Source organism: Gracilinanus agilis, chromosome 2 (genome assembly GCF_016433145.1).
Source record: "Gracilinanus agilis isolate LMUSP501 chromosome 2, AgileGrace, whole genome shotgun sequence".
Lineage (NCBI taxonomy): Eukaryota > Metazoa > Chordata > Mammalia > Didelphimorphia > Didelphidae > Gracilinanus > Gracilinanus agilis.
In genome coordinates this window covers 610,768,771-610,793,151 of record NC_058131.1, presented here as the reverse complement: position 1 = coordinate 610,793,151, position 24,381 = coordinate 610,768,771, and positions in this window count along the sequence as shown.

Here is a 24,381-nt window from a genome sequence, read left to right as displayed (position 1 = left end):
ATATATATATATATATATAGAGAGAGAGAGAGAGAGAGAGAGAGAGAGAGAGAGAGAGAGAGAGAGAACCTAGGCACGGTGCTAAATACTTTACAAATAAGTTGGAGAAAGGAGGAGGGTCAGAGTCAGCCTGGTTTCAGGGTGTAGTAGAAGAAGTAGGACTTGGGAGACCTCACATTTATACACTTGTCAATATATGTCACCTCCTTTCCCAGTCTGAGGAGAAGGACAGAGACGGGGATAGGGGAAAGGAGAAAAGGTAAGTAGAATCACCCTTGAAAGAATCCATCCAATTTAGGGGTTCTTAGCCTTTTTTGTGTGTCATGGGCCCATTCAGCAGTCTGGTGAAGTCTATGGACCTCTTCCCAGAATAATAAGTTGGTTTTCTTAAAAATTCATAATTAATAGAAACAATAAATTTCAGTTAGATGTTAATGAAAATAAAGATGCAATTTCCCGTCCTTGTCCAAATTTATGAGCCCCTGAAATCTAAATTAAGCACTTCTGCTCTAAACTCGGATAGACTTACATTAACTGATGCAAAGTAAAGTGAGTAGAACCAAGAGACTATCATACACAGTAACAGCAATATTTTATGATGATCCACTGGGAATGATTTAACTGTTTTCAGCCATACAAAGAGCCACGAGAATTCAAAAGGACTTGGGGTGAAAAGTACCATCATCCTCCAATGAATGAAGATCCAAGTATACTATTGTTTTACTTTCTTTATTTTTTCATGTTTTCCTTTTTTAAAAACTATTTTCTCTCACAACATGACTAATACAGAAATATGTTTTGCATGAGTGCACATATATAACCTATATAAAATTACTTTTTTTTTGCAGGGCGAGGAGGGGAAGAATTTAGAACTCAAACATTTTTTTAAATGAATGTTAAAATTGTTTTTCAGACACTTCCTAGCTGTGTGACCCTGGGCAAGCCTCTTAATCCCAATTGCCCCATCCTTAAGGCTCTTTGGCCTTGGAACTGATACTTACTATCAATTCTAAGACAGAAGGAAAGGGTTTACAAATTGTTTTTACATGTAATTGGGAAAAATATATAAAATATTAAAATTAAACTTAAAAGACAAAACAAAAAACTTCTGCTTTAGTCTAACCCCCTCATTTTACATTTGAGGAAACGGAGGCTCATTGAGGTGATGTAACTTCTCCAGGATCACACAATTAGCCTAGATCCAAGACCAGAATCCAGGTAATCCTACCACTAGTCCTTTATTGTTTCTACTAGTTAATTAGTAAATAAATATTTACAAAGCACCTACTATGTGCCAGACACTGTGCTGAGCACTTGTCTACACCAAGCTGAGGTCAGACATGGCCATAGTTAGTGCCTAGTATCACCAGTTCATGTCCAACAGAGTCTCAAATAAGATGGCAGGTTAACCTATAAGTCTTGTTGACCAGACATCCTAAGTTAGTTCTACCCCATTATGCATGGCCTTCAGCAATGGATAGAACCTTGGTCCTGCAATCAGGAAGACTTCAGTTCAAGTCTGGCTTCAGATATTTACTAGCTATCTAATCCTGAACAAATCACTTAACTGCTGCCTGCCTCAGTTTCTTCAACTGTAAAATGGAGATAATAATTACCCCCAGGTTTGTTGTTGAGAATTAAATGAAATAAATATGTGTAAAAGGGCTCACCACAGTAACTGGCACATAGTAAGTATCTAATAAATATTTGTTCATTTTCCCTCTTTCTTGATGCTGAGTCACATTCTCTCTCTGTAGCTTATATGCCTAAAGGAATATTTTCTCAGGGTGATTTTGTAACTCCTAAAGACTACAAATCACAGAATCTTTGAGCTCAAAGGGGCCTTAGAAGGCATTTATTCTCATCCATCCTTGTATGGGAATCTCAATGACTCTACCCAAAGTGGTCTACCTGAAGACCTCTAGAGAGAGGGGAAGCCCACTACTCCATACAACAGTCCATTCTAATTCCTGAGTTCTCCTTAGGAAATTCTGCTATCTTTCAGCAACTTCTGCCCACTGGTTCTAGTTTTGCTCTATGGGATATAGGGAGGTGTTGTGGAGAGTGAAAAGAGCACCGGGTCTAGATTGGGACTTACCTGGGTTCTGATGCTAAAGGTGAGTATCTCTACAGCAGTGGTTCCCAAACTCTTTTGGCCTACTGCCTCCTTTCCAGAAAAAATATTACTTAGCCCCCTGGAAATTAATTTTTTTTAATTTTAATAGCAATTAATAGGAAAGATAAATGCACCTGTGGCCATCACTACCTCCCTGGATTGCTGCAGCACCCACCAGGGGGCGGTGGCGCCCACTTTGGGAATCACTGCTCTATAGCCTTAAGCAAGTTATTTAACCACCCTGGGCCTCAATTTCCATTAGGCATGGCACAGTTGGAAGAATGTTAGATTTAGAGTAGAGGGACTTTGGTCCAAATTCTGCCATTACCATCAACTAGTGCAGTGATGGCAAACCTATGACATGTATGTCAGCACTGACACATGTAGCCATTTTTGATGACATACAGTCACATACAGAGAAGTGTGGGGCTGCATGCGGAGGATGAAGCGTTTGCTGTAGTGTAGTGTAGACGCTCTGTGCACTGTAGATGACACTTCTATCTATATTCATTTACCCATTTTGGTTTATTAAATACAGTTTATGTATTACAATTATACATTTTTGTTATTTAAACTATAAATATCGTGAAATTATGGTTTTTTTCTCAAAGTGACACACCACTCAAGTTATGCTTTGGTCAAATTTTGACACACCAAGCTCAAAAGGTTGCCCATCACTGGACTAGTGTGTGGCCTTGGATGAGTCACTTAGCCCATCTGAGCCTCAATTTCCTCATCTGTAAATTGAAAGGATTGGACTGGATGACCTCTAAGGTCTCTTTCAACCCTAAATCTGTAAAATATCCTTTGATCCTGTCTAATTTCTTTTCTAAAAGGCAGCCCTTCAAATACTTGAGGGGAAGGATTTGACCCCAAGTCTTTTCTAAACTAAAGGCATCCACTTGGTCAGGCCAAGACTAAGAAGAAGCTGAACCCTTAGATAGAGGAGATTCAGGAAATCAAATGAGGAAAAAGGGATTTATGGCCAAAAAATGTGAATCAGCCAGATAAGGCAGAAGGTTTCCGAATTGTAGTGGTTTGAAAGTAGTCAAAATTTAATCCAAAGGAGTACCCTTAAGACTGCTTTTGGGGTCAAGGGGGACCATCTTGGGAGTGGGGGGAAGGGTAAAAGATAGGGTGGCTTAATCTAAGGATCCCTTACAGGGGTGCATCTAGAAGGGACTGTTTGTCGTCTCCGTGTTTAAGGAAGGAGATAGAACTAGAGACAGGGATAAAAACAATCGCTTTTTACGTTGTTAGTGGAGATTTCGTGTTCTCTTTCCCACCTTGCTGTATGTCTAAAGAAGGTACGATAATAAATACATGGCGAGGGGGGCTCTGGCCAGGCTCTGCCCTGGGGCTAGCTGACCCATTCCTCCAGAACACAGGGGAGTGGGTGGGGCTGGCAGCTGGGTTGGGACAGGTGTGGATGTTAATTGGACCCAGCAGGTGTCAGTTTCTCCAAGCTCTGCAAATGGGTTGGGAAGTTAAGGTCTTTGGCAAGCACCCTCAGGCCCAAAGCAGGAGCTTGCTGGGAGGTACAACTGGCTGGGCTTTGCAGGCAGAAAAGAAGGAGAGTCAGTTCTTCGCAATGGCAGGGGGCCGTCATGCTCAGCCCGCGGGAAGTGTGGCTCTGGGGCCTCATGGTGAGGCCTGGCCTAGACTCCGAGTAGGAAAGGGAAGTGAGTTAGCAGCTCTTCCCTGGGTGAAGTGGGCTTTTCTTTCTTTCTTTTTTTTTCTTTTTAATAGTAGGTGAAGGAGGCTCAAGGCCAAAAAAAAAAAAAAAAAAAAAAAAAAAAAAAAAAAAAGATCCAGGGAAGAAGTCTCCGCAAGTCTAGGTAAATATAAGATTTATCATGAAAGTAAAATGATACCCAAACACTTTCATGGTCTAGGAAGATTCCTACGACCTGTTGCCATTTTTAATTTTGGGGGATGAGTTGGCATGAGGTCATAGACTTTGAAGAACTTTAAAGATCATCTTGTTTAAATTCCCCATTTTACAGGTGAGGAAACTGAGGTTCAGAGAAAGGAAGAGGCTTGACCAATGTCACAGAAGTGGGATGAGAACCAGGAACCAACACATGCCCTTTGACTTCAAATCCTTTGTTTTTTCCACCCTGGAACTATATTATCATTGTTAGAGGAAAGAAGGGAGAGAGGTCAGGAGAACTGTATAAGCTAGAATTCACTCAAAAAAGGAATGTTCTGCAGCCTTCCTTAAGCTGAGGGAGGGATGAGCTGTGGCTAGACCCAATTATGTTCATTTGGAATCTCTTCATTTTTGTCTTTGCATCCCCAGCAAAGGACTTGGCATGTGGCATTTAATTGTTCAATGTATTGAATTGGATACTAGTTCTGCCAGGTGACCTTGTATAATCATCATCATTATTAAAAAAAAAAAAAACAACATACACACCATCTGGCCTCAGACATTTCCTAGCAGTGTGACTCTGGGCAAGTCACTAACCTTCCTTGCCTAGCCCTTACTGCTCTCCTGCCTTGGATCCGATACGCAGCATTGATTCTAAGGTAAGGGTTTAAAAAATCACACCATCAATAAGCATTTATTAAGAACTACGTGTTACAGCCTTAATACTAGGGATATAAAGAGAGGCAAAAACAGAGTCTCTGCCCTCAAGGCTCTTACATTCTAATGGAAGACACAACATGCAAACAACTATATCAAACAAGACATGTACAGGATAAATTCAAGGTAATCTCAGAGGGATGACATTGGAGGGGAAAGGGGGAAGGAAAAAAAAGATTCTGTTGCCAGAGGTAGGATTTAAGCTGAGTTTTGAATTAATCCAACTCAAAATCCAATAGTTTAGAAACTTTCCACCTGGTACTGAGCTCAAGGGAGAAAGCCTTATTCTGGAGAATAAAGCTGTTTGATCTGCTTAGTATATCTTCCCCATCCTAGAACTGACACAGGCACTGGCATCTCACCTTCATCTTTAAGACTAGCCCTCCCAGGAAGGTAAGTTGAGATAGGATCAAGTTTAGGGTTAGATAGGAGTGAAGCCAGTTAGTTCCAGAAGTAAAACTGGCCTCTGTAGATGGATAAATCATGGAGATCTTAGGGCAATATGCTTGGACACTTGTAAACTCATCAATTCTATAGTCCATTTTAATAATAATGATGGTAATTATTAGTATTTACATCATGCTTTAAGCATTGTAAAGCTCTTTACAAATATGATCTCATTTTATCCTTACAACAGCCCTGGAAGGCAGGTACTTGTTGTTCGTCCTTTGTTTTTGAGGAGGACCAGCGATATCATGGGGTGATGTCTTGACTCAGATATGAATTGATTTAAGTGAGACAGAGTTGCACAAAATCATCACACTCACTCTCTTTACAAGAGTCATCGAAGTCCGGTGGCAAGACAAAAGTCAGGATGACTGGCAATTGCCCAGGATGCAATGGATGAGCTTGGCATCTTCTGTGTCTGACCAAGCTCTGAGCACACCACCGGTACTTGCTTCAGCTGCTTGATGGCCGATGGAACAAATTGTTCTCATCTAACCGTTCCACCTAGCTGGATGTCCAGGTATTGAGTATCTAGAGAGGACTAGCACCTCTGGCATAAGAGCTTGCTGAGCCTTCCCTCCCACCTTTGGTGTTCACCTTTCATCCAACTGTCACCTATCTCAGCAGAAGAGCTAAATGAGGTGGAGGGCCTTAAACCTATCGGTGAGTTAGGGAATATCTACCCTAAACATGTGAAATAACTAAGGACATACAAATTATATGCAGAGTAGAGGAAGATGACTTGAAAGAGAAAGACATTAGCAGGGACTGGGAAAGGGGAAGGGTATTTTAGTTATTGGAGACAGCCAGTACAGAAGTAGAGAGATGGAGATATAAAGGTTGCAAGCATGGGTTCCTGGGAGGATAATGGTCCCCTCAAAAGTAACAAGGAAGTTGGGAAGGGAAAGCATTTGGGGGTAAAGATAATAGTTTTGTTTTGGGCATTCTGAGTTTGAGATGCTTTGGGGGCATCCAGTTTGATATATCCAAGAAACTGCTGGAAATACATCATTATAGCTCAGCATAGACTAGGACTGAATATATTGATCTGGAAATAGAGATAACCAATGAATCCATGCAAACTGAGGAGATCTGTAAGATAGGATAGAGCAAAAGGAGGTTGGGGACAAAGCCATGGGAGCACCCAAGATTATTGGGCATGATATAGAAGCTGAAATAGAGTAGGTGAACTGATAGAAGAAAAGCCAGATAGATCTGTATCACAAAAACCTAGAGAGGCCTTTGGACACTGTATACAGTTTTTAGATATCAACATACTTTAATTTTATTCTTGACACACAAAGCAAGAGATTCTTATCTAATGACCATCACTGGATGGGCCAAATCATATCAAGTGTAATATTCCTGCTATAAACAAAACCAGAGGAAAGAAGGAAATTGTAGTTTTATGGAAGGTTTCCTCCCAGGTACTCCTTGGAGAGGCAAAGGAAGAAATTAGTGGAATGGGCTTTGTTGTATGACCAAAAGCTACAAGAAGTATTATATTGTGGGACATATGGCCTTCATGTAATCCAGTAGTAAAGATGAGAATCTGCAAAAAGACCACTGTGAAAATAGTTGCAGTTGATGTACTGATTGTTGAGAATAAAGAAATAGAGAAAGTCTATGAAGAGCTTGTTAAGACCCAACTGCAAATTAAAATTGGAAAAGGCCAGGATGGAAAGAAGTACAAGGGAAGGTGTGGTTCAGGAGAGAAGACTATAGATTAGACAGAAGCCTCATGCCTCCATATCATGAATATTTCCCTCTAAGGAGGAATTAGTAGACTTTAGACCTGGCAAGCAACAAATAATACCACAAAGAATGAAACTGACCATTTTCATAAACCGGAAAAAAACTTATTATGGACACAAGAGTTATTCCCTATTTCTGCAGTCAGACCATTGATTTATCAGGGCTAAGACCAGAATTTATAATAAGCAAGAAGAAACAATAGGAATGAGAAAATATGTGGCATTAAATTTAGAACATGAAATCCTGAATTATTGATTGAAAATTAAAAGTGGGAAAGGAATAACAAAAATGATGTTAGCATCAACTATAATAATTTAATCCAGAAGTTAAACCAATGTAAATCAGCTATTATAACAAGGAGACCAAAAGATCTCATGACGTGCCTTGGTCAACAAACACTTGTCTTACTTGACAATTGGAGAGAGATGACTGCCAAAGGCAACATTGGGTTAAAATATAAACTCATCTGTAAAATCCTATGAAGAAGGATGATGGACGATTATGAGTAGCATCTTCTCATAAAGCAGAGAGAAGCAGTGGAGGGTAAAGCCAGTCGAAAGAAAGCTTGGCATGAAAGCCACCTAAGCAAAGCCATCTCAAGGGCATTCAAGGATGAAAATGGAAAGTGAACTACATACAGAAGAAAAATGGAAAATATTTGCAAAAATTATCACAACAAGCTGTTTTCTCCATCAAGGATAGTAGAACCACCACATTTGGACCCTGCGTCTCTGAGAGGCTTACAGAGGAGGGAGAAATGGCTAAGAAGAACAAAGATGGGGAAAGGAACTAGCCTGGATCAAATATATAGAAAGGATGTCTAGTTGGAGGTAAGGTTGTTGAGGGACCCATTCATTTACAAGGTCAGTAAATAAGCATTCATTAAGGCTTACCACATCCCAGAAACTAAGCTAAACTCTGAGGATGCAAAAATAAACAAACAAAAAAAAAACCAGTAAAAATATTGTCACTTCCCTCAAGGAACTCACATTTTAATGGTGGAGATAACACATAAACAATTAATAAAAGATATACAAACCAATACTTAGAATTGATTCCAAGATGGAAGGTAAGGGTTTTAAAGAAAGTTATACAGGAAAGTATTCTCAGAGGGAAAGCACCTATACCAGCAGTGATGAAGGGAGAGGGATTAGAGGAAGCTGGAAGGACCAGAAATGTGGAATTTGGACTGAATTTGAAGGAAACCAAGGAATTTAAGAAGCAGAATTGAGGAGGAAGATCATTCTAGGTAAGGTAAAAAACCAATGGAAATGCAGAGTTGGGAGATGTAGTGTAATGTTTAAGGAACTCATAGTTGGCCAGTTTAACTAGATCATAGAGTGTATGGAGGAGAATAATGTGTAAGAATAGAATGATTAGACAAGAGGCCAGCTCTTGAAGGGGTTTGAATGTCAAATGTTGTATTTGATCTTGAAGGTAATGATAGTCAATGGAGTTTATTAAGTGAAGGGATGGTTATTGGGGGGACAGAGGGGGACTCATCAAAGCTGTTTTAGGAAATCACCTTGGTAGCTGAGTGGACAACGGATTAGAGTAGGGAAAGAAGTGAGATAGAAAGAACAATTAGAAAGCTATTGTAATAGTTCAGGTTAAAGGTTATGAGGGTCTTTGACCCTCCTGTGGTAGCTATATGAGTAGAGAGAAGGGGACATATATGAGAAGTGCTGTGAAGGTAAATATACCAAAATGGATGTGTGGTATGAGAGAGAGTGAGGAGTTCAGGATGACCCTGAGATTGCAAGTCTGGGTGTCTCAGAGGATGATGTACTTTCGATAGTAATAGGAAACTTGGAATGGTCTGAGCAAAGAGAGAAGGGAAGGAGAAAGGGAATAAATTTTTATAAAACATGGATCAGGTATCCTATAGCATATATATAAGGCATTGTGGTAAGTCCTTTACAAATATTATCTCATTTGATACTAATGATAACCCTGGAATTTGGTGATGTTATAGGATAATAATATTTTACAGTTGGGGAAACTGAGGCAAATAGAAGTTAAGTGACCTGCCAGAACTGACACAGCTAGTAAATATCTGAGTCTTGGTTTGAAATCGGGTCTTCCTGACTCCAGGTCCAGTGTCCTGTCCATTGTGCCACCTAGATGCCTCCAGATAGCAAGATGAGTTCTGTTTTGGACGTGACAAGTGTGAGATGGCTTAGGGGAATATGGTTTGAGATGTTCAAGAGCTAATTGGTGATGAGGAACTAAACTGAAGAGAGAAACCATAGCTATATTTAGAAACCACAGCATATTTAGATTTGATAATCATTTACTTAGAGATATAATTGAAACCAAAAGAGCTGATGAAATCACCTAGTAAGATAATATAGAGGAAAAAGAGAAGAGTGGGCACCTTGGGAGATACACATTTAGTGGGCATGACTTGAATGAAAATCAATCCAAAGAGACTAAAAAAGTGTCATCAGAACCAGGAGAGCAGAGTGTCATGAAAATCCAGAAAGGTGAGAGAATCTATCCAATAAAAGGTGGTAGTTAACAATGTCAAAGGTTGCAGAGGCCCAGAATGATGAGGATTGAGAAAAGACCATTAGATTCACTAACTATGAAATCACTGGTAACTTTGGAGAGGGCAGTTTCAAATGAACTATGAGAGCAGAAGACAGACTGCAGAGAGTTTAGAGTTGAATGAGAGGGAAGGAAGTATAGGCACCTCAGGCAGAAGAAATCTGAAGGAAGTAGATACCAAAGGTAGGGGGAAAACCCTAGACCTCATTGATACAAAAAAAAAACCTGAGAAAACATCCACAACTTGTAACTTAACATGCTACTTTCCCATGTATAAAAAAATCTCTATGATTTTGATCTATGCATGAACTGGAGAAATCTTTGATGATAGTGTTGATAAGGAACAAGCAAATTTCACAAAATATTCAACAATGGACCAAATCTTTATTATCTCATAATTGATTGGAAGATGTGGAAACCATAGCATCCTATTATGCTTATCTTCACTGATTATGAGAAAACATCTAACCCCATGCAATAAGATATTGCCTTATAGTCTTTTTTTAACAACAAAGTATCTCCCATCCATAAATCAAGATCTTTCAAGATTACTTGGAAGATGTAACAACAGAAATAACCCTGTTCAGTGAACCTCTGATAATAAATATCAAGCAAGACATAAAACAATAATTACCTAAAAGATTTGTTACTGTAATGGACATCCAGCATAGAGTCTGGATCAAGAAAGGATTCTTAGTGGATGAGGTCCTCCAGATGCTTTTGTTACTGATGACGGGTTAATAAGTCCCAATGTATTGTAGATCCTGCTGGAAGAGATCTGTCACTTCAAAGGAGTTTGGTCTGTCCATCCACACAGAAAAAACCAAATGGATGAAGAATGTCTATTGTGCAAATTTCAACATTCAACAAATCTTCATAAAAATCCTATAGAGCTTGTCTAACAGTATGTATTTCTGGAACAGACAATACATATGGACGGTGGGCTTGGGTTGAAAAGAAAGAGAAGGAAAGCTAAGTGGTACAATGGATAGAGCACCAGGCTTATGTTTCAGAGGGCCTGGATTCAAATTTGGCCTCAGATACTTCCCAGCTTTGCAATCCGGGGCAAGTCACTTAACCCCATTTGTCTAGTCCCTTCTCTTCTGTCTTATAATTGTTACTAAGACAGAAAATAAGGGTTTTTAAAAAAAGAAAAGAAAGAGAGTAGACAGGATTGCTTTTCAGAAATTTCAAAGTACTTTTACTAATTTTACTGGCTTTCCATAATAGCAAATACCTTTCTTTTTTACATAAATACCAGTAGTTCTACTTGGCCGCAAGACTCAGAATGCTACTTCTTCTGAAGAACTAGATAAATATTATACAGAAGGCAATGGAAAAGCTCCTAGTGTGTGTAATTGGGCATAAAACCATAAAAAAAAGGAGAAGAAGGAAGAGGAAGAAAAAGAGGAAGAAAAAAAGTTAACATTAGACAAGTGTATGATAAAAAGTGTGTTGAGAGTGAGGGGTGACAGATGGATGGCCATTGTGTTTCACTGGCATCCTCAAGATGTAGGGCAAAAGCAACAGAAATCTCTAGCATGTTGGGTGGAACCCTCATAGCAGACTTTTGAGAGACTGTGGCCAAGAGTTAAATATATAAGCTGTGTTTTGATTTCCATAATTGGAGGGAATTCCAGAATCAATAAGTTCCTAAATATATTTGAATATCTCTAATGCCTGTCACAGTACCTGATGAACAGAAAGTGCTTAATTTATGTTGATTCATTGATTCCTTTCACTAATAACCACCTTAATGTTTTGGAAAATTTTCCATTTGCCTGCATTTTTGCAGTATGGCTTTAAGTTACTTTTTTTTAAAAACCCTTAACTTCCGTGTATTGACTTATAGGTGGAAGATTGGTAAGGGTAGGCAATGGGGGTCAAGTGACTTGCCCAGGGTCACACAGCTGGGAAGTGTCTGAGGCCGGATTTGAACCTAGGACCTCCTGCCTCTAGGCCTGGCTCTCAATCCACTGAGCTACCCAGCTGCCCCCTAAGTTACTTTTTTAGGAATTAGTCAGAAGACCTAAGTTTATAACCTGACTCCTGTAATTATTACCTGTGTGATAATGGAAAATTCATTTAATTTCTGAGCCTCAGGTTACCACTCTTTAAAATGGGAATAATAAAAGTTGTACTCTCCATTCCACAAAATTGTTGTAAAAGTGGTTTATAAACTTTAAAGGGACATTATCTATCTGTCTGTCAATCTATCTATTTATCTCTCTTTCTTTTTTTCTTTCAACCTCTTTATCTTACTAGCTGTCTCTATTTCTCTCTTTCTTTCTCTCTCTTTCATTTCTTTCACTATCTTTTTCTCTCTTTCTATTTCTCTTTCTCACTCTATATATCTCTATATCTCTGAATTTATATCTCTGTATCTACCTCTGACTCTCTGAATCCATCCATCCATCCATCCATCCATCCATCCATCTATGAATCTATCTATCTATCTATCTATCTATCTATCTATCTATCTATCTATCTATCTATCTATCTATCTATCTAACAAGGGTTTTGCTGGGACAGCAAGAATGCCAGCAGAGAACTCACTGCTTGTCTGTCTCTCTCCTCTTCCTTTTTCCACTTTCATGTTTCAGTGACTCTGAAGCTCATGAAACTCCCGAGAACATTTGTATGCTTGGGACAAACAAAATGTTTACCTTCTGCTTCAGAAAACTTCAATAGAAGGTGTGGACAGTGCAGCGAGGCACCCTACCTCCTGAGGTGGAGAAGAAGTGAGAGAAAACCACACACCCTAACCCAAATTGGAGTCAGGGCTGGAGAACCTTGGGAGAAAGGAGCAAGAATGTGTTTCACTGGGGAAGCTTTTGGACATTCCACTCATGCAAAGCCATGAGGACAACTATTTCAATCCAGCTGCCTAAGCAGTCCTTTCGTCTGCCACCTGTTGTGGGGCTGGTGAAAGAGTCAGATCAAAGAATATAATGAACAGGTTCCCCAACCACCCACCCAGCTGTGTAGCCTCTAAAAGGACTCAGCAGAAACAGCAAAAAGGAGAAACAAAGGACAAGGGTCCTTCATCAGATGGCAGTGAAGAAGTAAGAAGCACTGAGCAGAGGTGGCACTAACTGGGAATGATGAAGGTGGAGGTGGAGTGGGAGCAGCCAATGGGAAACAGAGCTGACAACTAGGCAATGGAGCTTTTTCCCAGGGATAATCTAGGAGTCAGGTGCTGCTGGGGTGGGAACTAGGGGGAGGGGGTTAGGTCTATTTCAGCAGCAGATTCTAGTAAATTCCCTTTAGTGTTGGAATTCTGGAATCCATGGCCCCCAATCAGCTTCACTTTTCATCTGGTAATCCTTGATAGGATTCTGAATTTTTTTGAGATCTATATTAACTATACATAATATATAAAGATGTATAATGATTTTTGTAAAGTAATGATGTGAGGAATGGGATTTGAGTTACTTAAAAAATTTCATAACTTTGAAATAAATTATTTTATTTTATTGTTGAGTTAACTCTGAAGAGTCCATGAATATATTTCAGGAAGTCTATGAATTTGAATGAGAAAAAATTATGCCTTCATTTTCACTAAACTCTAACCAAAATTTAGCATTTTCTTCAAGTAAGAATTTTTTTAAACCACATTATTCTGAGAAGTGGTTTATAAACCTCACCAGATTCCAAAGGGATCCTTATTTTTTAAAAAAAAAGGATATAGAATGTCTAATTGAGTATTTTTGCAGCATGAGCCTTGAGAATTTGTTCCCTTTTCCCCACTGGTCAATCAGTCAATCAACACACATTTATTAAGCTCCTACTGTGTGTCAGGCACTGGTGCTAAGAACTGACACAAAAGTCTATGAGAGAAAATGTTTTCAATCGGTTGATCAGCAGTCAAAAACAATTATACTTATGCAAATTCTGTAATCTCTGACAGAGATCAAATGACCAGGCCAAGGTTAATAGCTAGTAAGTATTTAAGGCTGAATTTGAACTCAGACTTTCCAGACTAAGTCCAGAGCTCTCTCCACTTCCCTACCAGCTGTCTTTGGCAACTACTCAGTTAAGTTCATGGGGATAAATGAGCACCTGGGCAAAGGAAGCAAAGGATGTGATTTATTTATTTTTTCAAAAAAAATTTTGACAAGATTGCTTGCATGGATGCATGTGTACCTACATGAACGTAAATGGCACCAGGGATAGAGGGTAGGAAGGGGAGAATTGGAAGAAATTATTCTTTATGAATAAGGAACTTGCAGGAAACAAAGTACTTGAATAAGCAGACTCATCTCTGAATGGAGAAGTATAAATAGCAAATGCCACAAGGATCCCTACAAGGACCAACCTTTATGATTAGGTTACTAATTATCTTTGTACTTCTCAGAGAAGTTTTCATATTCTCTGTGCTCTGATTCTTTGGAATCATAGGAGCTAGGTTCAAATTCTACCTTGGATACTTATTAGCTTTGTATGATTTCAGTCAAGTCACTTTACCACCAAAAGACCTCCAGTTTATCACCCTTAAAACGAGGGCACTACATTCTATTATGTCTAAGTGCTTAGTACAAGGGCAGCTAGCCATAGTGCATAGAGTGCTGGGCCTGGAGTCAAGAACAGATCATCTTCATGAGTTCAAATCCAGCAATGGACACTTTCTAGCTGTGTGATCTTGGTCAATTCACTTAACTTTGTTTATCTCACTTTCGTGATCTGTAGATTGTGCTGGAGAAAGAAATGGCAAATCATTCCAGGGTCTTGGCCAAGAAAACTTCAAATGGGGACATGGCTAAAGTGACCAAACAACAATAAAACATATGGGCTACCTATCTCCTGAGCTCAAAATTGACAACCCCTTTCCTTACAGTTCCTGCCTTGCAGTTTATTTATAAGATGAAAAGTAGGTGGGTGCCTTAAAGATCTTTTCATCTCGTGGTCTTATTTAATAGATGGAGATACCAAAGCCTAGAATGTAAACTGGTTCATAGATGGAGATACCAAAGTCTAGAACATAAAGTGGTTCATAGATGGAGATACCAAAGCCTAGAATGTAAAGTGATTAACAGATGGAGATACCAAAGCCTAGAATGTAAAGTGGTTCATAAATGGAGATACCAAAATCTGGAGATGGAGATACCAAAGTCTGGAACATAAAGTGGTTCATAGATGGAGATACCAAAGTCTGGAATGTAAAGTGGTTCATAGATAGAGATACCAAAGCCTAGTATTCAAACTAGGTTTCAGTAGGAAATCTGGGATTAGAACCCAGATCTTTTGACTTCAAATCTAGACCCTGGTACTTTCCTTTCCTAATTCTAGTGTTAGCTCTTCTCTCTTCCCAGCTAGCCTGGACCTGCTTTCCTCTTCTTCCTCATCCCCACAGAACCTCTGAGCAGAGGGCTGGATGGAAAATTGGCATTCAGGGTTTATTGATTGATGAATGGATGACACTTATAGACGTGGGTGTCTCATTCGTGTGAGCATGGGCCTTTGGTGAATGCCTGTGTGTGCAGATGTTCTTGTGAAGTTTAAGAGCGTGGGGCCGGTCCCTGAGGGGGCAGTGCTGAACAGAGCTTGGGGAAGAATCTCTTGGGGAGGCAGCCACTGGCTCCAGCTCCAGCCCGGCTGGGCTCTCTTTAGCCTTCTGCTTGGAGTGGATGCTGGGAATGAAGTCTGGCCTGCAAATGCTGCCGAGGAAGGCCCCATTGTGGGCGGGCTGGGAGGGAGCTAGGGTGTCTGCGTTGCTCACATTACAAATCAATTCATTACTGGCACTCGCAGTGGCCACCGATCTTCAAGGATCGGGGGTTTGATGAAGAGGATTCATTTCAAGAAATAAACCTTTTAAATTAACCACGAGACGAGGGAAATTTCTTTATTTAAAAAATGCACCGGCCCCTGCCTGCTTTGTTTTCTCTCTCTTATTAATGTCATTATTAATAATCCCCCCCAGGCTCCTCTCCATTTCCACCTCCCACCCCCATCTCCTGCAGAAAGGAAGGGGAGTGACTCACAGGGTACTACGGGCACATCTCCTAGACCTCCTCCATCCAGTTTCTGCCTCTCATTTAATCCTTCTAACACCAGCACTCCTCTCCAACACCTCCTCTTCCTCCCAAAGACCCACTTCAGTCAAATGCATTGTGATATAAAGGGTAGAACCCAAGGCCCAAGGGTCAAGAGTTCCAGTCCTGGATTTGCCTATTTGTTCCCTTGGTCAAGTCACTTTATCTCTATGAGCCTCAGTTTTCCTTACCTATAAAATGGGAGCAGTAATCCTTCACCCACCTCCCTTTATAGGGATGTTGGGAGAATCAGATGCAGAGGGGTGCTGGTAAATGTTTAATAGGCTCCCTAGGGAAGAAAAACATACAGAGGACATGTTTTTAAGTTTAATCTACATTACTAACAGTTTTTGAACTCTAGAAATCAACGAAACAATAAAGTAAGCCCTGATTTATAGTATTTGCCAATTTCTGCTAGGTAGACTCAATGGATAGAGAGCCAGGCCTGGAGATGGGAGGTCCTGGGTTCAAATGTGACCTTAGATACTTCCTAGCTGTATAACCCTTTACAAGTCACTTAGGCCCAATCCCTTCTACTTTGGAACTGATATTTTGTATGGATTCTAAGTGGTTTTTAAAAATAAATAAATCAAAATAAAAGCTCATACTGAAAATTTAACAATCAGCTCTTTCTAGGCAATTTGAGCCAGAGCCAGTAAAATCCTGGGGAATGGTAGATGTAGAAATTCTTTAAAAATGCAAAGGGTGCAGGGCCCTCCCTGAACTTTCAGAGAGCATTGATGATTAAACCCTATAATAATGTTTTCATTATTTCATCCAAGTAACACATTTACCCTACAACAGGAGCCTTCTGGAGACAATGCCTTAGTCCACTGACAAGGATGATAGAGATATTTCAGGGCCTTTTGAAGGGCCATGGAACAATATTATTGAACGGTTGGGTCTTCCCCTTTCCCTCACATCTCACTCCGTAAGTAGCTACTTCTAGCTATGGCCCCTGGGGAAATCCTCTTGCCCTGGATCAGGACACAGAGCAGACAGAGGAGATTCATTCATTCTCCTTTGCCCTCTAGTAAGGGTCAGGAAGAACCAAAGACCCCAGAAGTGTTTGTCATCCATCAGTCAGTCTGGGCTTTACTCAGCTACCTAAGAGAGGAGGAGCAGAGGGACCCCCTCAAGACAACAGGATCACCATCTCCTGATTTCCCCTTGACAATCAGAGGGTAGCCGAGGCTGGCAGAGTCAGTAACAGATAGGTTTGGTAGAAGGAGGGGAGGGGGCCCTTGATCTAGGACAGTGATGGCGAACCTCTTAGAGACCTCGGAGGCCGAGTGCCCAAACTGTAACTCTCATGCCGCAGGTCAGGCCCTCCCCTTACCCCAGACAAGGGAGGGAGGAAATGCTCCCACTGGGCTGCTGGGCAGAGGGGTGGGCAATGGGAGCTTGCCAGAGGAATACCAACTTGGACCTAAGATCATCAATTAAATTTACTGAGAGCCCAGAAAAACACTTAGTGTTGGGAGCGGAGAACCCTGGAAAATATAAACCTTGGGAGATTGTAGAACTTCTCCTTGGGAGAGGAGGGAATGGTGGGAGGCACCAAACATCATTACATCAAGGTGGCTTGTACCCTATTGACAGATTCCTAGGAAAATGGAAGAATTTGATGGATAGGGGGCAAGAATTTGTAGTCCAAGAGCTTAGGTTCTTATTCTGGATTTGGCAGTCTGGACTAGTTTAACTCAAAAAGAAATTAAACCCTGTGGGCTGCCTATTGGCTTAGAAAACCACAAAACAATATGATCTGTGATCTATGATGTGTTTGTTTATTTATTTTGTTAAACATATCCTGCTTCCATTTCAAGCTGGTTCAGGCAGCACACAGGAGTCTGGGGGCAGTGAATTTTGATACCTCTGGTCTAGAGGGCTTCTGGGGACCTCTAAGGCCCCCTCTAATTCAATGCCAATGATCCAAAAGAGTTGGTCGGACCCTTTCACATTTTTTAAGCCTTTACCTTCCATCTTAGAATTGATATAAGGATCAATTGCAAGGCAGAAGAGTGGTAAGGGCTAGGCAATCTGAGTTCAGGGACTTAGCTAAGGTCACACAGCTACTAAGTGTATGAGACCAGATTTGAACTCAGAAACTAGACAAAATGATCCTTTCCTTAATCAGTGCCTTATGGTATTCCCAGTGAAACTCTGCCTGCTCCGATTCAGCAAAGGACCTTAGAGACTGTGTAGTCCAGCATCCTAATTTTACAGACTGACTCCAGACTCAGTGTCACCTTGCTGCCCCTAGCTAGGAGGGGATGTAGTACTTACTGCATGAGGGAATGAATGGGGGGAAGAAGAGAGCAGCCAGTGAGTGATTCAGGCAGAATCTGAGTTTCTTATCCAGCAGGCTTTCCTCTGGGCTCCCTGCCTTTGTGGTGCTTGCTTCAGCTGTCTTCCCTGATAGATCTGTGTGGCTCTCAGTGGGGTTGACTAATCATGGCTTCCTTTCCAGGAATGGGAGAAAGAGTCTTAAAGAGGAGAAGCAGAAAAATGAAAGACAGCAGGGAGAATAGCCTCTCCCTGGAAGAAGCCCCTGAGATCGCTCATCCTGCGTGCCCGACTGCAGGATGGCACAGAAACCTTCTCCACCTCGTCCAGCGAACAGAGCGCATTCAATTCTAGGTCACTTAGTATCGTTCCCCATGAAAAGCAGGCATCAGCTGTGGTCAGTCCCGACCATGGACTGGCTAGCCCAGGACAGTCAGTCTTAAGAGTCAGAAGGCGCACCCCCAAATCCTGAATGACTTTGTTACTGCTCTCCAGTCCCATTCTATCTCCCCATCAGAACTTGGGGCTCCCTGAGAGTCCCCACTGTCTTTCCTTCTGACATCAAGAGATAATTTGGATTGGGGCATCCCCTCTCCTTCATTCTTTTACCACAGGCTGCCATTTTTCTCCCATTTGACCAGAGGTTCTCTCAGGGCCAGGGCTATGTGTTGAAGTGAATTGAATGCCTCCTTCCTCAGTCTCTCCCTTGGGCTAAGGGATCTTGGCAGAGAGTGCGGTGATTTCCATGCCCACCTGCCTGAGCATCCCTCCTCGGGAACCGTACCCCTGGCTGTTCTTTTGGGGGTCTTCAAGAGAGGGAGTCCTTCCCTTCCCCCTTCCTGATGGCTCTTCTTCCCCAGGGCTACCCTCCCCCATGTTGCCATGGGCATGAAGGTGGAGGGGGTGTCCCAACCCAGGTGTGCCAAGCCATCACTAAATGGGGAATTGTTTTTAGGTTAATAATCCTGTGTTAATTTTCCCTTAAAATATTGTCTTTGACCGTTAAATGCTCACACTGTTATAAAAAGAACGTAATAAATGATCTTGAAGCAAATTCTCCTGCCAAATGTCATAATTTATTTGCATAATTAGCTCTTAATTTTAATTCAATATGCAAATCCACGCTTCCTTTCTACGGCAGCCGCCTGTTTCCCAGCCGGGCGGCCATGGATTTATTGTGACGCCAGCTCGTCTGTCAGAGGCAGGAGGCTGGGGAGGGGCCTTCTGGGGACAGCCTGGGGGCCAGACAGACACACAGACACACCGACAGACACCCTGAGATGCCCAGTGACATCTAGGCACGCGGAAGAACATGCCTTGCCATTTTCACATGGACTCAGAGAGCCCTCCAAATGCACAGACATGCTCACTCACCCAAGGACATGCTCATGTAAACACCCACCCACCCACCACCCACCCACATGCACATGCAACACATGAAAGCAGATGCTTGGAGGTAAGAATGAGCTCCAGAGGTCATGGCAAGATGAAAAGGCTGCCACCGTCCTGGGAGGGATTAAGGAGAAGCTCAAACAAGGGGAGAACCACTGTGGAAGAAGCTGGGGTGTCTAAGGAGGTAGTATGGGGCTCAGCGAACGTGGGCAAAGTGGGCAAGTGTGGACAAAGAGCAGGGCAGGACTACAGGGGAAAGGGGCACGGAATCAAGTCTGGCCACCTAACGATGACTCGCCCAAAGACTACAGGATAAAGAAATCCATTTCTCACTCATCCTGTCTCAGGCCAAGATCCCAAATTTATGATGAGGCATACCCTGAGTAAGAAAACAAAACAGAGAGGGGTGCTGGGTAGGACAGTGGATAGGATGCCAGGCCTGGAGTCAGGGGGTCCTAGGTTCAAATCTGACCTCAGATACTTCCTAGCTGTGTGTCTCTGAACAAGTCACTTAAGCCTCATTGCCTAGCCCTTGCACTCTTCTGTCTTACAATTGATGCTAAAACAGAAGGTAGATTTTTTTTTTTAAAAAAGGAAACAACCAAATTAAAAATGAGGCCAAAGGATCTTTTCCTTAGTCAATGCTTTATAGCATCCCCAATGTAACTATCTGGCTTGTTCAGCAAGGGACCTTAGTGAACCTGAAGTCCAACACCCTAATTTTCCAGAGTAGAAAAAGAAGGTCACTTGGTACATTAGTGACTTCTCCTGGGTCAGCGGCCAAGCTGGGACTCTCTCTCCCCTGCACCCCAGAGACTCTGGGAGATGGGGATGGGGGAGAGATTCTTGGCCTCACCAATCTGCCTCCATAAAAGTTTGCCTTCGATTTCCTTTTTCACTTAGGGAGAAGGGAGGAGGAGGAGGGTTTCTAATGGAAAAGGGGGTTCTGGGGTTACCCTGAATGGTGCCAAACTGGAGCTGTCTCTTGGGAAATATGTGTGTGTATGTGTTGTGGTGGGTAGAAGGATGTTTTTGAGTGTCCATAGATGTATGTAGAAGAGCATGTGTGTGATTCTGTGTCCGATGGGATGGGCTATATTTGTGTGAGTGGGAGAGTACACCCCACTCCCCACCCCCCACCCCCAGGAGAGTGCCGGGTGCGGCCTCAGCGGAGTTTCTAACCTGGAGTGATGGCTTTCCTGATTTGCCACTTTAGTACTCTTGTTAATGAATTTTTAATCTTCTTAATGACATTAAACACGGAAAGTAATTAAGGAAAACAAGTTTGAAACTGCTGACTTCAACCCTTTATTCACAACTATTTAATGTAGAATTAATTTGATTTTGCCCATTATTCAAATGAACGGGCTCCCTTCTCCCCAGGCCTGGCCATCCCTTGGACCCACGCATCCCCCTCCCTCCCCAACCATTCCCTGGGTCCTCCTCCCTCCTCCCCATACACCCACATTTCCTAGGCCTTGTCCTAGCCCCTGGCCCCTTGTCAACCTTTTCAATACCCTCCTATGTTCCCGGCTCTCAAGTCTTGGCCTCTTGCCCATCCCCAAAGAGGCACTGAGGAACAATGGAAAGAGCCCTGCATTTGTGGGTCAGAGGACCTACGTTCAGTTTCCAGCTCTGCCTGGAGGAGCCTGGGCAAATCACTTAGGCCATTTGGGCCTTAGTTTCTTTATCTGTAAAATGAAAGGGTTGTGCCAAGTTTAGTGACATGACTACCAGGGAGACTGAGTCTGGCAGATCTCTTGAGCAGAGGAGATCTGCGCTAAATGGGCTCTGTTGATCTAAGGTCCACAATATATATGGCATCAGTAGAGTGAGCCCCTGGAAGCAGGGACCACCAGGTTGCCTAAAGAGGGGGCAAACTGGGCAAACAAGTTCCTATACTTTGTAGTAGGAGGAGCAGCCCTTGCATTTCCAGTCTAGGCAAGATAACAAGACCTAGTCTTAAAATTTTTTCAAAAACAATATGGTGGTGTTTGAAACCTCTGAGACGTCTTCCAACTCTAACTCTATGATCCCTCCAACATGCACATGCCCCAACTTCAGGACCCGGTCCTTTGCCCCTCTATCCATCAGAACCCATTCTTCTCTTCTCTCCTCCTAGCCTCTAACCTCTTTCCACTTCAGGCCCCCAAAGGAAATAGCCATGGGATGGCCCAGAGTGTGTGGCAAATATCATGACACTCAACATACCCAGGTCTGACTGACGATGGAGCCAGAGCCTCTCTGGGTTTGGAGAACCGAGAAGAGTTAGTCTCCTGAATTTGGGGATGAGCTGGGGTCAAGGAGATAAAGGGCAGGAAGAGCTGAGTCTTTGGGCAATGGAGAGACACTTAAATACCTAGACACTCAGGCCAAGTGAGGAGGGACTAGGGGAGTATATCTCAATCAAGATGAAAAGCAGTAGGCAGTCTCTATCCAAAACTATCTGTTATGTTCTGTGTCCTGTTCTGGAGTTCTACCTTTGTGCCACTGGTAATGATAATAATCATCAATAATAACTAATATTTATAGAGTCCCTGCTATGTGCCAGGTACTATACTAAAGGCTTTACAGTTATTATCTCATTTGATTGTCACAACAACCCTATAAGGTAGATGCTATTCATTTTACAGTTGAGGAAAATGTGGTAGACAAGAGTCTCAGTGACTTGTCTGGGGACATAGAGCTACTGTCTGCAGCTGGATTTGAACTTGGGTCTTCCTAACTTCATGCACCACCTAGCTGCCAGATGAGGGCAACTCACAACTTGGCAATAAACAAAAGACAGGAGAGGGCTAGTTTTTCCTGTTGAACAAATCTTCCTGATTCAGGATAGGTTTCCCCCAAGGAAGGACCCCATCCTTATTTAAGGTGATCTACGCTTCCCAGATTCCTGTATGGAGAGGAGTATTATTATTCAGTGATTTCAGTCATGTCTGACTCTCTGTGACCTCATTTGGAGTTTTCTTGGCAAAAGCACTGGAATGGTTTGCCATTTTCCTTCTCCACCTCATTTTACAGATGAGGAAACTAAAGGAGTGACTTGCCCAAGGCCACATAGCTAGTAAGTGTCTGAGGTCAGAGGAGTAGCTGGGGACAGAGGTAAGGAGACATCAGGTAATTCACTTTCTCCATTGGCCTTTTCACTTACCACTGAACATTCAAGTTCAAGTTTCCTTTGCCATTCTAAGGTATGTCAAGCTTCCCTTTCATCCAGAAGACATCCTTTACATTTAAATCTTTCTGTCTTTTGCCCCCAAATCAGCATCTCCCTTAGATGTGCATGTGAAATGGCTTGAGTCTATCTTATCTGTGTCATGTGTCCCTGGGTGTAGCCTGATGCCCGCTATTGGGGGTACAGGGGCAGTGGGGATCCATCTTTACCTTCCAGGGAACCAGCTAACCCACAGGCATTTATTAATCGCCTCCTATATGTCAGGCATTGTGCTAAGCATCTGGGATACAAAGAGAGGGACAAGACTTACTTGTTCTCTGTCTAATGAGAGATAACATGCAAACAGCTATGGAAAAGCAAGATGGATCCAAGATAAATTGGAAGGAGTCTCAGAGGAAAGGTCCTGAGACGAAGGCACTGAACACTCTGCTGTTCAGGCATGGGTTTAGTAACAGTGAATGAGGAAGGCTAGAGAATATTAGTGGTGGGGGAGACCTGGGTGCCAAAGGAGTTCTTGATGAGGTTGAATACTTTGAGAAGGTTCCAGTTAAGACTGGGAGGGAGGAAAGGAGATGAAATCTGCGCCAGGAGGGTAAGATTTCTCAGAGATCAGGGAGGAAGGACCCAGATTAAGTTCTAGATCTGGATCCAGGCACCTGTGAGAGTGGCATATCCATAACTAGACATCCTTAAGCTGGATTCTGTTTCCCCTATCCATGATACTGCCCCAGGAGAGGACACCTCACATCTAAGAGGCAAGATCCATACTCTCCAACACTTGCCAGAGAGAACTTGGCAGTAAATATCTCACTAAACCGAGGGAAGAGGAATAAAAGGGGCAGAGAAACTGAGGACTGGGGCACATGACAGAATCCCTAGCTCTGGGTACCATCAACAATAGGATTTAGGGAGATATTACAAAGACCATCCCAATCTTATGACAATCTAGCATACAACAAGTATTAAATACCTATTGTATGTCAGACACAGTGCTGGTCACTGAGGATGCAAAGACAAAAATCAAAAGTCCCTGCCCTCAAGGAGCTTACATATTATCAGGGGATACAATATGTACATATATATAAGTATATGGAAGACAAATGATGCTTCTTCTAGCACTTCTCTCCTTCAGTCATCCCCAGGGGAGAGGTAGACCTAAGATAGGGTAAAGAAATCCTCAAAATAAAATTAGATCTGGGGTTAGAAGAAGCCTGGAAAGGGTCTGAGAAGCGACTTGGGGAGAAAGTAAAGGAAGGTCGTGTATACCCGGCATGCATCTAGCTTGTAATAGATTTTATTGGAGTAGTATGTGGCCAGGTTCGAAAACAGGTGGGAGCCACCTGATGGGAAAAGGAAAGAGAGAGCCCATCTGTCCTTTCCAGGGCTAAGCCTATAGGTGTACCTCTGAAGGTCCCATTCTCCCTGCTCATATTCAGCTCCTTCCAGCTCCTTCCCCCTACAAACACACACGCACACACAGATATATACACACACATACACTGAAAAATACACATGACTCACACACTAACTTTTCTCTAGAGCCTCCTGAGGAATAGTGGAAAACATTTATAAAGACTCCTGATTCAGTCTGTCTTCTAGAAGGGAGAAGGTTAGACCCTTCTATTAGAACCCATATTAGAGCCAACATGTTTACCAACATGTTTGGGAAGGGGTCACAGTGAGTCAGGGCAAAGGAGAGAGTCTGGGACTCGGGATCCAGAACCCAGGACCCAGGCTTAACTAACTATAGGAAGGCCAGAATCAAACAAGGAAATAACAGCACTGCCAAGATTACGAGGTAGAAGCTATGAGAAAGACAGAGACAGAAAAACATAACAGACAGGAACCCTGCCTTCCCTTACCCCCTCCCCAATACACATACTCACAGCCACATCACTCATATTGACTCTTTGGGAGAACATCAGCCCCCACCCTGTGTCCTCCCCCACCCCCCAACCCTCAGCCCCTCTGCACTGAGCTGTGACTCTGATCAGCACTGACGCCGGAGTCTCTCTTGCCCCTTCCTCCCATTCCA